The sequence below is a fragment of the Mus musculus genome, chromosome 3 (assembly GCF_000001635.26).
Source record: "Mus musculus strain C57BL/6J chromosome 3, GRCm38.p6 C57BL/6J".
Classification (NCBI taxonomy): Eukaryota; Metazoa; Chordata; class Mammalia; order Rodentia; family Muridae; genus Mus; species Mus musculus.
The window spans coordinates 107,378,511-107,395,580 of record NC_000069.6 but is presented as its reverse complement, the minus strand read 5'-3'; the positions used below and the strand labels follow the sequence as shown (position 1 = coordinate 107,395,580).

The 17,070-nt window shown below is 45.7% G+C and overlaps 1 long non-coding RNA gene across 1 annotated transcript; it reads right to left on the bottom strand.

Moving 5' to 3' along the window:
- Positions 1-13,021: 13,021 nt before the first annotated feature.
- Positions 13,022-14,772, bottom strand: Gm40120. Its single transcript, XR_867555.1, has 3 exons — positions 14,711-14,772; positions 14,043-14,175; positions 13,022-13,130 (listed from the first exon to the last, which is right to left on the bottom strand). It is a non-coding gene; the product is annotated as a predicted gene, 40120 (long non-coding RNA).
- Positions 14,773-17,070: the final 2,298 nt, after the last annotated feature.

The window sequence follows — 17,070 nt, the reverse complement described above, 5'->3', positions numbered from 1 at the left end:
AGTCCCTGGCACCTTTGGGACTGCCGCCACACCCGCTCCCCACAGTGGTAGGGAGGTGGAGGAGGGAGATAGATGGAGGAGGGAGGGAGGTGGAGGAGGGAGGGAAATGGAGGAGTGAGGGAGATGGGGGAGGGAGGGAGATGGGGGAGGTAGGTAGGTGGGGAAGGATGTAGATGGAGGAAGAAGGGAGGTGGGGGAGGGAGGTAGGTGGGAGAGGTAGGTAGGTGGAGGAGGGAGGTAGGTTGAGGATAGAGAGAGGTGGAGGAGGGAGGGAGATGGGGGAGAGAGGTAAACAACTTAGGAGAGAATGACTTGTAGAAAGATGAATAAGCCTCAGAGGAACAGGTGACAGCCTGTGACAGAGTCTGTGGGGCTGTGTCCACTGCCAAGCTTCTCTCCTGTGATACAATTAATTTTCTCTGGTTGATGAGATTCCCTAGAAAGGGATTCTTGACAGCTATGTTCCTTCTGGGGTGGATCTGTCTTTAGCTAGATAAGGGAAGCTCAGAGAAAGGCTCTGCGTGTGTTTGCTATTCCCCAAATGCTCTCAGAAGTAATCAGCGGACCGAAACAGCATCATGGATTGGTACTTCTCGAAGGGAGGAAGTGGAAGAAAAACCACAAAACCAGTTGCAGTACAAAACTTTATAGTAGACTGGGGCTGGAGCTCAGTTGTTAGAGCCTGCCCACCACTCACAAATCCCCAGGTTTGATCCCCAGTACTTTGATCGCAGACTGGGTATGGTGATGCATGTTTGATATACTAACACTTGGTACAGGCAGGAGGATTAGAAGTTGAACGGGTTGTCTCCAGCTACACAGAGAGTTCAAAGCCCACCTGGGATGTGAGACTTTACCTCAAAAAAAACAAACAACTTTATAGAGAAGAGCATAAGAATCCCAAAATCTGAGGGAGGCTGAGAAAGATTCTAAGTTCAAGCCATCCTAAACTACATAGAAAGACCCAAGTTCAAAGCCATTCCAAACTATATAGAGAGACCCTGCCTCAAAAAAAACAAAACAAAAACAAAAACAAATTGGCCTGGAGAAATAACTCATCAGTTAAGTCTTAACTGTCTAATCCTCTTAACTGTTAAGAGGATGCACTGCTCTTGCGAAGGACCTGAATTTGGTTCTTGGCACCCATTTAAGTGGCTCACAACCACCTGTAACTCCAGCTCCAGGGAATGTAACTGTCTCTACTGGCCCTTGAGAGCACCTAAATTCACACACGCACATACACATATCCATATGCATAATTCAAAGATAAAATCAATCCTTACAATAATAAGATAGTAATTTGTTGGCACCTTGGTAGTAACTTCTTTTCCTAACTCCCTTCCATTCTGAGAATTCCCCAGAAAAAGCTCCTCTATAGAGGTTTTTAGCTGCACATCTGGAAAAACAAGCTTGCAAGTAGCTGGTGAGTGAACCGTAGAACTCTTAAGTCTCCCTCAGTCTCTAACAGCCCAAATTAAATTAGATTAGAGTAAGAATTGCCCACTCAGAGGATGGTCCCTAGAAGTTGACTTCTTGACTTCTAGAAAAGAGTTGTATTGATTCAAAGGAGAGCCCTTCCCGAGAGTGTCTCTGGGCAGCCATCCCCAGGAAATACTGAACATATCACCCAACTCTCTTGTCTGGCTGCTTGAGTGTCTTGGATTACAGCACACTTGCATGAACCCTCTGTAGTTTGGATACAGAGTCCAAGTAGTTACCATTTAGCCATTTTAGCTACAGGTTGTTGTGGGACCCTGAAGAAGCTTTCAGGGCCATGAGAAAGGACAGGAAAGTTTTTGCTGGGCAATGGACTGTTCCAGAAAGCACGAAGACACGGTGCTGGTGCTGCTGGGGCATTAACTAAGAACAGGCAGAGGATGGTTCCCAAGGCTCTACATGAGAACCAAAGCCACACCGGAGAGTACCGTAAGGTGCAGCCACTCCTGCTTCTCTGTGGGTGGAGAGTGGACAGGAGAGCAAATGACATGACTCATCCCAGAAGGTCTCCATGCTGCCTCATAGGTGGCTGATCTTGGCTGATGGTTGTGGGATTGGGACCACACCTAGAGTGCCAATTTAGAAGGGTGGAGCTACAACACAGAATGGACTCCATCCCACCAAGACCAACTCCAGAAAAACATATTCCTCAAGAAAAGAAGCAATAGTTGGTAGAAGGCTCTTGGAGCCCCTTGGAGTCGCTCTAGAAAAACAGCCCTTCATTGTTGGTAACTCAGACTGAGTCCTGATCAGCAGTCAGGCTTACCCTAAGCAGTGACAGTTTGATAATTTAGTTTCTCCAGCAGTCTCACGAAGTAAGGACAACATTCCTGTTTTGTAAACAAGGAACTTGGCCTAAGGGTACAGAATCCACAAACAGTAGTACTGGGACTTGAACCCACGTAGTCTGGCTTAGTTTTTACTCCTGGGTACACAGCTAGCACAAATGAAGAGGCTCACTTCTTCCAATTTAAGTCTTTGGTATTTATACTCCAAGAAATCAAAGTATAGAAAGATAGCTGAAGTTGTGAGCGCCCTGGGCTCCTAAGGACCCAGACCTTTATTTTCCATTATTTTGCAGAGTGCTTTTGTTTGTTTCTTTCTTTCTTTTCTATATTCCTTTATCATCCATCTTCTGGGTAGCTCTCCACGGACACCCATTTCTCACTTTGCTGGATGAGCTAAGCAAACAGCACCTGCCAAGGGGCCTACAGTGAAACAAGCTGCAGCAACCCCAGAGGTCTGGTAGAGTGCACAGGGAAAGAGCTGCTGTTCAGGGCTTATTTGGTTGTAATTGTCTCAGGCACCTGTGCAGGGTGGGCTTTGCTGAACTGACTACTAACTTTTGGGAGCCGGAGCTGGGGGCTGGAGCCCTGTGGGAACCCGTGCAGAATTCCATTTCAGGCTGCTCAAGCCAACAACTCTCTCCATTTGGATGTGGAAGAGCATTGTATTTGCCTGCTTTTTGTTACTGCCTAAGGGGTTCATTCAAACAAACTGAGGCTCTGAGGCATGAAGACTTCAGACTCTGTGCTGTATGAACATGTGAAAGCACACACACACACACACACACACACACACACATACACCCCACAGCTAATTGAAGGCAATCTTTATTCCACTGCTGCCATAGCCTTCCTGAATCTGTACATTCCAGATATCAACACTCTCCTTATGCCCCCACCTTCCTCACGAACACTCTCAAAAGACATTTAGAATTTGGCTGCTGCCTTCTTTCTTAGATTAGACCACACTCTTAGCTACTATTTCACTGAAAACAAACAAACAGGTTTAGCCTTCCAAAGTCAGCTCCATGTTTAATCTTCCTTATTCCATTTCCTGTATCCCTCAACCCCAGGAAAGGGCCATGGGTGTACTGAGGAGACAGTACCTCCCAACACCTTCCTAGAGTACAGGATCTAAACCACAGTCAGGGATATTGTGGCATAAGAGACATAGAGTAGAAACTCAGCCCTTTTGGCATACATTTGTCAGACTTTTTAACATTCATAATTATGTATTAATAATTACAACCCTAGTCAAGGTAGAGATGACTTCTCACCCTGACAGGGTCCTTCATAAACCCTTAAGGCTGCCCACTTTACACATGCCCAAACTCTCACAAGCACCACTGTGAGTTGGTTTCAGCCTTTTCTGAATTGTCATGCAATGGAACCTAAGTCTGGCTTTTTTTTCACCCAGTTGGAGATTTATCCATGTGCTTAAATATACAGTAACCCATCCTTCCTTTTGAATGCTAGGTGATATTTTTAATATGGGTATACCACAGTGTGTTTATCCACTTACAGTAGAAGGACACTGAGTTATATCCAGTTTGCAGTTATTAGAAATAAGCTTTTGTATAGAAGGTTTTTGTTTCGCTCTGTCTGTCTTTGTCTCTGTCTCTCTTTCTCTCTGTATCTCTCTCTGTGTTAATAAGTACTTAGATATATTAAGTATATATGGAGTTAACTTAAGTATATATGAAATTAAATACATACTTACCTTGCAACTTAGAAGCCTCATTCCTGGGTATTCAGCAGGAGAAATGAAAACATGCCCATAAAGACCTACATGTCGGCTGGGGAGCTGGCTGTGGTGTACTGGTCCTTCTACTGCAAGCATGAGTCCCTGAGTTTGAATGCCTAGCCCCAGCTCGGCAGCCCCAGCATGCAGGGCAGAGACAGATGGACCCTGAGAGCTCTCTGGCTAGCCTAACTGAAACACTGAGAGTCTGGCTCAGTGAGAGCGCCTATGTCAGAGGAATAACATGAAGAGCAACAGGGGAGACAGATGACATTGTTCTCTGGTCTCCACAGACAGAGCTGTGTGTGCCTGAACGTGTACAAGCATGCATCACACAGACAGAGAGAGAAAGAGAGAGAGAGAGACCGAGACAGAGAGACAGAGAGAGAGAGAGAGAGTCAGAGAGAGACATAGAGATACAGAATCAGAGAGACAGAGCGAAAGAGGGACAGAGGGACAGAGATGGAGGAACATAGATGACATAGTTCTCTGGTCTCCACAGGAACAACTGTGCACCTGAATACATATGTGCACCAATAACACACACACACACACACACACACACACACACACGAGAGAGAGAGAGAGAGAGAGAGAGAGAGAGAGAGAGAGAGAGAGAGAGAGAGAAACAGAGAGAAACAGAGAGAAAAACAGAGGGTGACAAAGAAAGAGGAAAACATAGAGAGAAAGACAAAAAGATTCAGAGACAGACAGAAACAAAAAACTATACAAAAGCTTATTCCTAATTATCCCAAACTGGAGATAACCCAGTGTGCCAAATTGTGTCCAAAGGTAGTTTTATTGTTTTGTATTTCTTTTTAAACTTATTTTTTGAGAATTTCATAGATGTATATGATGCACCTTAATCATATTTTCTTCCACTTCCTCCCTTCATCTCCCACTGGCTCCTTTTCCCAATACATTTCCCTCCCTTCTGATTTCACGTCTTCTTTTTCAAATAACTTACTGAATCCAGCTAGTGCCACCCTTTGTGCATGGCTGTGGAATCAATCATGGTGTCACAGGCTATGGTCAACCCCCAAGGAAAAGTGACCCTCCCTCCCCAGCAGCCATCAGTTGCCAATAGCTCCTTAGTTAAGGGTGGGGCTTTGGGAGCCATTCCACTCTCCGTGCTGGAATTTTTAACTGGCTTGAATGTGTGCAGGTGACCAGAACTGCTGTGAGTTCATGTATGAATGAATGAATGGATGAAGCTTTCCAGGTGGCTTGGGGGTTTCTAGAGAACAGACCTATTGATGCACCTCCCTTCTAGTTTGAAAAACCACTATGGTCCAAACAGCATCCCTTAAGTCATAGGCCATCCTTGCTTACTTTTCTTACCCCTTCTGGAATATCAGGCTGACTCCAGACTCTTCTCTCCAGTCCTTTTCCCGTAGAGAGCTTCCTATTACCTGTCTCATTATTTTGGGAGTAAATTAAGCACACCATAGACAGGGCCTTTCCCATCAGTGCCAGGCATAGCCCATGGTTCCTTTCTAGGTATGTACAAGCTACTTAGACATATAAAGACTGTGGTATGAAGAGAAGGAACTGGCTTGAAGTACAGTTACCTCTGCCTGGAAGGGTTACATCATAGCTAAGGCACTGAATGAGAATGCATTGACACGTGTCTGTTACAGTAAATCTCCAACCCCTATAAGCCCATGCAAAAAAAACAAAAAAACAAACAAACAAAAAAAACACCAGTTATAATATTTATAAGCTGTGCACCTAGATTGGGCAGATCTACTACTACACTACTCTATTCCCCAGCTATGAGATCCCTTGCTACTTACGGCTTCTCCGAGCCATGTGGTTCTGCTCCATCTTTCTTCCACCTCCTCTTCCTCTGTCTTCTTCCTCTCGTTCCCTACTCCTCCCTCCCTCTCTAAAACCTCCAGCCTCACCTTTCCCTTCCACTGCCCAATCACAGTCTCTGGCCTTAATTTGACCAGTTAAATGGGGAGAAGGTTTACATGAAATCACCTAAGTACGTGATCAACTCCTCATCAGGGCAGCCCCTCTTGAGGAAGCAGAATTAACATCAGAATACAAACAGCACAGCACCAGGGCAACCCACAACTCGGGTCTCTATGTCTACACATTCACTGAAAGTCCTTCAGTTTGTCTTTCACTGTCCTGGCTAGTTTTATGTCAACTTGACACAAGCTAGAGTCATCTTAGAGGACTCAAATAAGAAAATTCTTCTATAAGACACAGCTGTAAGGTGCATTTTTAAATTAGTGATTGATGAGGGAGGACCTAGCCCATGATGGATAGTGCTACCCCTGGGCTGGTGGTCCTGGGTTCTATAAGAAAGTAGGCTGAACAAACCCATGGAAGCAAGTCAGTAAGCAACATCCCTCCATGGCTTCTGCATCAGCTCCTGCATCCAGATTTCTGCCCTGTTTGAGTTCCTGTCCTGACTTCCTTCGATGGGGAGCTGTGATGTACAAGAGTAAGCAGAATAAGCCCTTTTCCCCCACCTTGTTTTGGTCATAGTGTTTATCACTCCAATAGTAACCCTAAGATGTCCACAGTGGCTATTGGGGTTTATTTGGGAGGTAAGGAGCTTAGTGGTGGGTTTAAGTGCTTTCAGGAAGGTATGCAAATGAATGCCAAGAAAGGAGCAACCAATACAAGCAGAAGCAATGGGGAAACAAGGATGCAAGGCCAAGAGAGATTGCTAATCAGAGTGAACCTTGGTCCTCTGACCCAACCACAGAGCATCAGAAATCAACATTTAATAAGGATCCTCACGGCCTGACTGTAGGATGCCAGGTCTTCCCGTAGCATACCTCAACCCCCTACAGATTGCTCTGGAGTAGTCTTAATTGAGAGTTACACATTTTGGAGACAATGGAGAAGCTTATTGATAAGAACATTCAGCTTCTTGGTAGACTTAAAGGCATAGATTTGGAATGGAAGTAGACAGAACTGCCTCCATCAGCTAGCCTGTGGGCATTCTCTTGATTGCTAATTGACATAGAAAGGCCAGTCCACTGTTGGCGGTGTCATCCTTAAGCAGGTGATACGAGTGCAGGCAAATAGGCCTGGGACGTCTGAGACAAGCCAGTGAGCATTACTCCCTTGTGGTCTTTGCCGAAGCCTCTGCCTTGCGTTCCTGACCTAGCTTCCCTCAATGATGAGCTACAACCTGTGAAATTAAATAAACCCTTTCCTTCCCAAGTTGCTTTCGGTCAACATGTTTTATTAAAGCATCAGGCAAGCTAACTACAACAACTGGCAAGGTCTAGAGGCTGGCCACACAGACTCTAGAGAAATTGAACAAAGAGAGAATTAAAACAAACAGTCTTCAGAAGTGAAACAATTAGGAGTTCTAAGTACCTGTCGTCCCAACCCCATGAGATGAAGACTGCCTGGAACTGACAGTGTAGCTAGGGAAAGGCTAGACAATGGTGGTTAACAAAGGAACCTTGGGAATCATCTATGCTGTGGTGGGGGAGGGACTTGCTCTGGACCCATGGCTGGTAAGTGGGAGGGATAAAGTGAAACCCCACTCTTTAGACTCTTGAGAACAGTTGGACTCCAGAGTCCTGGCAGCTCATCAGGAAAACCCAGTCTAGAAAAGTTCTCTTAAAGAGCAAAAAGCTAAAAATGGGAAGTAAGATTTGCTGAGCCCAGATCTGTTTGGATTCGTTCATTTCTATCCAAAATACCCCCACACTTGCCTGTCTCCAGCTATAGGGGTTTCAGTGTTCAAGTGTGTTGCCAACGAACACTCCCTTCTTCCTTAGAAGATCATTTCAACAAAGAGTGGGCTAGCTGCTCCTAGAAATGTCTAAGTCTAGTCTTGCCAGGAAGCAGACAATCCCGAAGGGCCATTTCTGGTGTAGTATAAGGCAGAAGGAGCAGTGCCTGGGGCTGAGGAGAGCGCTGGCCCACACAGGCTTTAGGAATTTTCCCTTGATGTACAGAGGACTCTGGGAGGTAGATATTCTGCTCACACACAGAAAGCTAAGATACACCTGAAGTAATCAGGAAACAGAAACGCATCTTGAGTATAAGGCGGCGAGAAAAGTGGTCTATGCATGCACATAGATAAGATATCGTGGAGGCTCCAGAGGAAAAAGAATCAACGAGGTCATTTCAAAAAGGGCTTATGTAGGGAAGAAAAGCATTAGGTGTGCTGTTGCAAATTAAATACCTTTAATTTTGGCACTCAGGAACAGAGGTAGGTGGATCTCTGTGAGTTTGAGGCCAGCCTGATCTACAGACTGAATTCCAGGCCAGCCAGAGTTACAGAGTGAGACTCTGTATCAAAAAACAAAAACAAAAAAAATAACAAAAACAAAAAACCAAAGAAACAAACAAACGAAGCTTGTGTGGCTGTGAAGCAAACTTTTAATTTCATAATCTAAAGAGAACTTCCAGACAAACATGATGGCCTGTGACTGTAATCCTAGCACTTGAGTAGCAGAGGTAGGAGAATCTAATTTGAAGTCAATCTGAACTATATGGTAAGACCCTGTCTCAGCATTTCTCCAAGGTTTACATCCAGGGAGATGAGAGAAAGAAAGGGAGAGAAGAAGGAAAGAAAAGAGCAGGGTGTGGGAGATATCTCAAGCCAGAACAGCTCTGATTTCCCATAATTCCGTCCAAGAGATTGAGCTGACCCCTCTTTCCTAGTGATGCTTCATATTTTGACATGGATGAGTGACTTTCTGTCCTTTACCTCCAGTAAAGCCATCCCTAAATGCCTTTGTCTTCATGTAATCTGACTTCATGTATTATCAGAATGACTGCTCCCAAATCTCCAAGGAAAGGCTCTGGAGCTAGCGGTGATGTCTGTCTAAGCCTCAGCGGTTCCCATGACAATTGGCTTTGGCAGAACAAGAGACCATTAAGAAGCTGAGTTGGAGAGGAAGTAGGAAAGAAAGCTGCACCCCTGTAACTGCAGATAAAGCTTCCTGGAGAAAACGAGCTGAGGAGTCGAAAGAGGACATCTAGTTAGAGCTAGGAAGTGTCTTTTCACCAACTCTGTGCGGTCCCCAGGGAGGAAGTGTTCCCTCCCAGGGATCCTTCACTTTTCATAAACACTTACTGTGAAGAGAGACCAGTCCTGGCTTGGTGCTGTCTGAGCTTGACCTCGGTGCACAGGAAGCAGACAAGGGAGACACGGATTCTCCCCACAGCTTATACTAAAATTCTGTTGCCACCTAGAATGGGCCTTAATTCTGGCATGTTTCCAATGAGAGCTTTCTAACTTTCAATGATACAAAGAATTCGGAAAGCACAGGACTAGGATCCTAGCACATAGAACATGAATAGAGAATTGACCAGAGTTGGCCTCTGGGTCAGAATTCCCATGTCCAGGTGGACACAATTCCCCTATGTCCGTTAATGGTGATCGCTGATGGCTCTGTCCATCTTGGGAATGTGTGCTCCTGGTGATGCAGTGGGACAGAAAAGGTGAAGACTGGCTGAAGTTGCCAAATCCAAGCTAGGGAAAGAACTCAAAGCAAACACATATTGGATGTGAGTGAGTGGTGTCTTACAGAACATGCTCTAACCCTGAGAGATAGAACACCTTGTTCAACTAAGGTCAATAACAAAACCAGTCACCCTAAAGATTATTGGGTTTTCTGAGGATTTCAGTCTGTACTGATCGTACATAGAACCTGAGGCATTCCAGGACAAACCTAGGAATTCAAACTGCTATCTATGGTGTCATTAAAAATGGAAAGCGTGCTAAAGGGACTCTAACAGGCCTGAGCATGGTGAACATGGCTCTGATGGGCCTTACCCTTTCCCCATTCCCTCTGTCTTGCTAAAAACCATTAGATGACATTCCTACTCCTAAGGCTGACTCCCAAGGTACAGCTGTCAAAGTATTGAAATCCAGCAATCAAAAGCCCCCTTTGGCCCACCTAATTAACATGCCCAGTTAAAATTAAACTCCTAATAGTGGATGTCTCAGTGTCTTTTCCTGTTTCAAGGATAAAGTGCTCTGAGAGGAAGTCTTAGGAGAGGAAGGGTTTATTTGGCTCATGGCTCAGTTGACATGGCAAGAGTTTGAGAACACTGGTCACATTGTATCCACAGATCGGAATAGTGAGCAATGATTTAGTGCATTTATACTAGAGCTAATCTTCTCTTCTCCATTTTATATACTCCAGGATTCCTGCCAGGGAATGGGTCTACCCTCAATAAAGATGGGCTTTTCCACCAATTAGGATAAACAAGACAATTCCTTCCAGACCTCAGAATACGATCTTAATTTAGAAAATTCCTCACAGGTGTGTCCATAGACTTGCTTCCTAGGCAGTAGGTTATCAATAATACCAACCATACAGTGGATATGTAGGTCCCTGCCCCCACAATATGACTACCAATGAATGCAAAAAACAACCCCTGCCACCCACACTGGGCTTCAGTGCCATGCAATTTGCCGCTGATTCCAGCCTGTTTGGGATCCATTTCTCGTGACAAGTTCTGATACGCCATCAATCTCTCTGGGGACCTGTCAGCCTGACTGAGTCCTGTGGCACATCTAAATGCATGAGCATCAACTGCAGCAGAGAGCAGGACATTTTGTATTCAGTACATTACAGAAACAAGTGTCCTACCAGCCCCAACAGCTTAATCTCTCAGGCAGGAGCAGCAGATCATGTCACCATGCCAAAGCCAAATCAAAAGTTGACGAACACAGAACTTAGGGGGTTCATGCAGTGGGGGAAATGAGTTGATAAGAGACAATTTCAAAAACTCTATAGTGCAGAGATCTGAGGTGTACATTTTCACCAGGAGGGCCTATGTTTTTAATTAACAAAGGGCTCAGATTTTGTTGTTAACTGTCCATTTTCTACAGTGTCTGCTTTCATTGCTATCTACTACCCCACACCCAACCAAGATCTAAATTTAGCTTTCTCCTTTTTGCATTTCAGTAATCATAAGGACTTGGGTTCCCTTGATAGGGGTGATCTTCTGAGTGAAGCCAAGAAAGAAATGCACAGCATCAAGAAAATATCCAGATCCAGAAAAAAAAAAAAAAGTCTTTGAAATTGCTTGCTTTTTAGCTGGAAATGTGAACTAGCCTAGCTGGAGCAGGTTTTGATGCCTGCATTAGGAAGATAATAGAAATTGCTGTTATTCCCTCTGCCACTTTCAGTGCCTGTGGGCAACTCCAGGCTCTAACAAATTAACAGTGGGATGTACTTTGAGGGGAAAAAAAGACAATAAGATTTGTTGGTGAAATGGACAGCCTTCAACATTTCCTTCTCAGTATTATCCACCCTGGGAGAGCTGGGTCATCTCTTACTAATAACCTTGAATTCCTCCCCATGTCCCACCCCACATGGGGCTTCTGTACTCTTCGAGACTATGACACAGGGCTAAAGATATGGCTCAGTGGATAAAGGTGCTTGCTGCTGAGCCTGATGACCCGAGTAGAAAGAAAGTGTGTGTGTGTGTGTGTGTGTGTGTGTGTACAAGTGGAATGCCATGGAGATATATATAGAGGTCAGAGAAGAAGTCGGTTTTCTCCTTTTCACCAGCTGGGTCCTGGGAATCAAACTCAAGTTGTCTTGCTTGGTGGCAGGCACCTTTACCCCAAGCCATCTCATCTGCCCCACCTTGAGTTTTAATAGCAAGATCCAGGGCACTTGTTTCAGGTGCCAGGAGGCCATCTTCATCCATCTCTCCCTCCTGAGAGAGGCCATCTTCTAAGCCAAGTAGACCCAGGCTCACCTGAATCATCTTACCAGTCACCTACAGAATATAGACAGTATCTCTCATCAGGAAAAGCATCCCCAGTTAAGGAAGCTTGATAAGGGCTGGGACTGAGCCCATGACGGCTCTTCTTATCTGTCAGCCATGCTGTCAGTCCTAGCTGCAATCTTGCATCACTGTCCCGTGTCTATTTCTTTCCTCCTCTGGGGCTTTTTGGTCTGTCAGCTCTGAAGAGGTGCATTTCCTGGAGCTGGGGAGTCAGCTCTTTACTGCAATTGCTGCCATCCTTCAGGTTTGGATTCATACCCCTATAAAAGAACTTCAGCTGTGAGCTTTTATTCCAGGATTTGGCAAGCCAAGGAAAAGTCCGGTGTTCTTATCAATGTGACATCTAATATTACATTTTTCTCCTGCTCCTATAGCAGACATCATTAATCAATCGCAGCAGTTCGCTCATTGAACAGGGGCTTGGTTAAGCACAGTCCTCTATGTAACCACTTCTGGTTGGTCAGAGTTGCTAGTCTAATTTTCACCAATTTGATACTCCAGTCTCTGAACCATGCAGATGGCAGGAGTTAGGAGCAACCAATGAGATGAGACCTTCAACCAGGCTGTAAGTTCTATAAGGGGAAAGAAAGGCAAATTCTACTGGATGCATTAGTTCAATACAGATATACCCAGAGCTAATTTGATAGCAATTTGTTGACTGAATAAAGAATCATGAGTTTAATATTCCTCTAAGGGGCAAGCACACTGCCTCTTTGGCTCCAGGGGGTAAATGGACTCTAATTGATAACTTGTCATCTGGAATGATGTGGCACAGAGTGACCATGGAGAAGGAGGGGATTGAGGAGGCCAAGTGATGTAGTGAGTGCCAGTCAGGTATAGAAAGGGAGTATAAGACTGATGGTTCCCATTATTTCTAAAAGAGGGTAATGGCTTTGAGAGAGAGCCTTGAGATAATCTGATATGTGTGTCACTTTCTCCCATTTACTAATTTTTATTATTCTTTTTCTGGTTCCCTGTGGTTATTAGAGAGCTTTGGGGATTTTTTCAGTTAACACTTATTGAGCACTTTGTACCTTCGGCTTTATAAATATTAACCCATTAAATGATTATGATGGGTTGTTTCTATTTCGCCCCCATGTCCCAGAAACCAAGGCACATAGTTAATTAAATGCTTAGATGCACAGCCAGTGGGTTGATAAACCCAGATTCATTTCCAGGCCTGTACACTGGTTCTTGGAAGCTCTTCCAACAGAAAGAGACTGTATGATTGTGCTTGGTAGCTGCAAGGTAGTGGGAGGCTACATACCACCTCTCTGTTGGCTTTAGAGAGAGGTCCCTAGGTGAAAAGAGTAGTGGGGGAAGCCAAGAAGACAAAGTTAGCACAGACATGTCCTCAGTATCTAATCCTGCAAAAAAAAAAAAGAAAAAAGAAAAGTCAAGGTCCATAGAGGTCCAGGTAGCACATAATTCTAGCCTATGATCCTATGATACCTTACCTAATTTTGAGAGGGTTAAAACAGGGTCTCACTGGGTAAACCTGGCTGACCTGGAACTTCCTTTATAGATCAGGCTGGCCTCAAATGCTCAAAGATCTGCCTGCCCCTGCCCCTGCCCCTGCCCCTGCCCCTGCCCCCTGCCCCTGCCCCTGCCCCTGCCCCTGCCCCTGCCCCTGCCCCTGCCCCTGCCTCCTGAGAACTGGGATGAAAAGTGTGGGCCACCCATGCGGCTGATACCCTATCCTAATGGTCTGCCCTTGGGTGTACTGCTCCACTGTCTTCTGGCTGCTCCTTTCAATGTTAAGAATTGCCAGATTTGGAGAATAAAAACAAGATGGCCAGCAAATTTTGAAATTCAAATCTAAAGACTTTCTTAACTGTATATCATTCCCCAATATTCCATGGGACCTACTCAGAACAAGGAACCTCTTGTTTATCTGGAATTCACATTTAGTTAGCTGTCCTGGATCTTATGTAGTGATTTTACTACCATTCCTTATATAATTGCCATACTGAACCATTAATATTTTTGATTCATGATTTTGATTTATTTTATTTTTTTAAAGATTTATTTATTATATATAAGTACACTGTAGCTGTTTTCAGACACACCAAAAGAGGGCATCAGATCACATCAGAGATGGTTGTGAGCCACCATGTGATTGTGGGATTTGAACTCAGGACCCCTGGAAGAGCAGTCAGTGCTCTTAACCACTGAACCATCTCTCCAGCCCTTAATTTTGATTTATAATTTTGCCACGCTGCAACATTTTTAAAGGGTTAATAATTTGATTATAGTAAACAATACACAGAAAGTAATACCTAGAGAGCTGGTAAAGTACACATTCCTTTTGGGTACATCTGTGCACAAGAGCTTGGCATATGAGTCAGTAGACTGGGAGGGGAAGAAACATTCTCATGGAAGGCAGGCATGTCCAGTTCTCAGGAAAAACAGCTAGAACAAAGGACAAAAAACGAAGAGACAGAGGCAAGCTGAAATCTCTTTCTCCTCCTCCCCTGGAGCAGGGCAGCACTCTCCTCAGAACAGTGGGATCTGCAGCCTTTGGACTCTAGGACTTGCATCAGTGGTCTCCCGGGTTCCCTGGCCTTCAGCCTCAGTCTGAGAACTTGTCATGCACTTCCTCCCTTTTGAGGACTTGGACTGAGCTGTGCCACTCCATCTCAGGTCTCAAGCTTGCAAATGGCTTATCTTGAAACTTCTCAGTGTCCATAGCCACACAAGACAATGAATTCCTTTACTATGTCCACTCTCATAATATAGATATGCAGCCTATTAGTTCTGTCTCTCCTGAGACACTAACACTCACCAGTGTCCTGTAAGTCCATCCTTCTCACATTTACTGACCTACCATCTTTGGCCCCGTATCCCCACTGTCTTCTGTTCTATGCCCTCTAGTAGAAATCCTCGGACCCACTGGGCCTGAGTTGCTGTCTGTCTCTTTCCTGCCTGGAGTTGCCTTTGATCTTACCAGCTTCACCCCGCTTGAGTCCTCCTTGAGGCAAACAGCTGCAGCCCGGGCCTGGGCCCTATGTTTCCTTCCCGGAGTTGCTTAGATCTTGGTGGGGGCATTTTATTCAGGCTCCTGGGGGAATGGTGAGGGGCTCTGGAACAGGAAAGTGATGAAGCTAATGAGCCAAGAAATGTTCCTTGTGGTTTGGAAAACATCAGTCCCCTGGCTCAGGCCCAAAACAATCATTTTAAGGTGTTTTGGGGGAGATAGTGAATGGAGAGCAATTTGCTGTTGGTTTCTGCCCCCAGGCTTGCCTGCTGCAGACAGGATGGGCTCATGATCTGTAGAAGCAGAGCTCACCCAGAAAAAAGTCGGGGCTGCTCCCAAAGCCTGTGGCTAAAGAAGCTCTGGACTAGGAATGAGTGCATCAGGGAAGCTACTGGCCATTTGGGGGTTCCCAAGGCCTCCTTCAGACACAGAGAGATGGGAAAGGGACATAGCCTTTGGTCAAGAACCTATAAACTGGGGAAGACAAGAAGGAGGCCAGAGGAATGAGAAAGGGAGCATATACACAGACAGGCACATCCATATCCCTGCCTGCCTCCCTCCCTCCCTTCTGCCCTCTCTCCCTCTCTTCCTTTCTCCCTTTCTTCTCTCCCTTTCTGGGTCTGAGATGCCAAGTCCCCATAGATGAACCAGTCACACACCCCAGTCTCAGCCACAGTTTCCCCACCTTCAGCCTTTCAGAGAAGGGCTGGAATCTCTGACTCTGGTATTTCCACCTATGGGCTTCCCAAAGCAGTGCTGGCTTTGGTTGTTGCTGCTATCACAAGAACTAGTTATGAGTTTAAAAAAACCAGAGGAATCTCCTGTTGCATGAGCTAGGGGCTGTCCAGCTGCTCTGACCAAGGCTAGATTCCTACTCAGAATGACCCTGTGACTATCCTGGAACCTTTGGGCCAGCCTGGGTGACAGGGCAGAGGATGAAGACACATCTGGCTGGTCTTATCCACCCCCACCCCCGCCCCCAGTCATTCACACACTCAGAGCCACTGTGAATGTCTTGCGATTGAGCCTAATTAAGCCATCTGCCCACATTAAATGGTAAATTATCTCAATCACTCTCCAGATCCCAGAGGAGAGAAAGATAAAAGGGAAATGGCATCCCTGGTGGATCTCAGGATCCTGCCCTGCCAGGGATGGATGAGTCCTCCCTTGGGGTGAGCCAGCCTCCAAGTGTTTACAAATCCTTGTGTATCCTCAAACTCTAGCTCACTGCTTCCTTCTCCCGCTAGGGGGAGCAGCAGGGCTCAAATTGGCTGTGGGTCAAAACCGGATTGCAGAGGTGGTTTCCTTCTGGGACGCTTAGGATACATTCAAATGAGCCTCCCTCGGTTGGTTCTCAGGTCCCAGTCCAGGAAGCTGGGCTTTCACTGAGCTTCCCTGGATTTTCAGGTCTGTGCCCTGCAGTCAGGCCTTCCTCTCTGCTCGGCAGCTCTGCTGGGCCGTGGCAGCAGTGTGGCCAGAGCTTGAAGGATAGAGTGATCTCCTTCTTGGCATCTGTTGGTGGTAGAGGTGGGAGAATCTCCTTAGCGAGTTTACTGTGGACCAAGAGACAGCCCTTGCCTGGCTTTGCAGCCCCAGCCATTAGACAGAATCACAAACATGCTTGCAGTTGCTCAGGTTCAAGAAGTATTGACTATTGACTTACAGTTACCAAACTCCTAAGAGAGTGAGGAGCCCAAGGCAAAAGTGAGACGGCAGACAAGTACCAGGTGTCCTGTCCTTCTGAGGGGGTCAGCTAATCCTGAGAAAGTTGCTTTGTGATTTGAAAACATGGGCTAGAACTATCCTGGTCGCTTCCCCCAGGCAGAACTGGAGACACAATGACTGAGTTCTTGGAATACCCGATCCAGACTTCCAGTTGCCGTGCCCTTCCCTCAGGCATACATGAGCTGCTGATCCTCCAGAAACTGTCTATCTTCCTCTCCCTTGCTTTGGACTTGGGTGTCTCTCTGTCTCTTCAGTATGCATCACACACCATTGTTTACAGTGGCTCCTTTCTAGAAATGACTAAGTGCGGCCATTATTCATGAATTCATAGCAGTTTTACTCTTTTGAAAATGACTTAAGCTGAAGGTTCTGGAAATGGCTGGAGCTCCCTAGATACACAGTATCCTAATGAGCAGTGAGTCAGGCCATCTGATCCCAGACAGGACTCTTAGGTTGTCACGGGACGGGACACATTTGGGCCTCCCCTGGAAGCTTAGCTTAGTCTCTTGCTTGCTGGGTTACTTCAGTGAGTCTTAGTGCCCTCGGAAGCTGTGGATTGATTATCTTTAGAGAGCTGTGAAGATCAAAAGGGACTGCCAACTGCC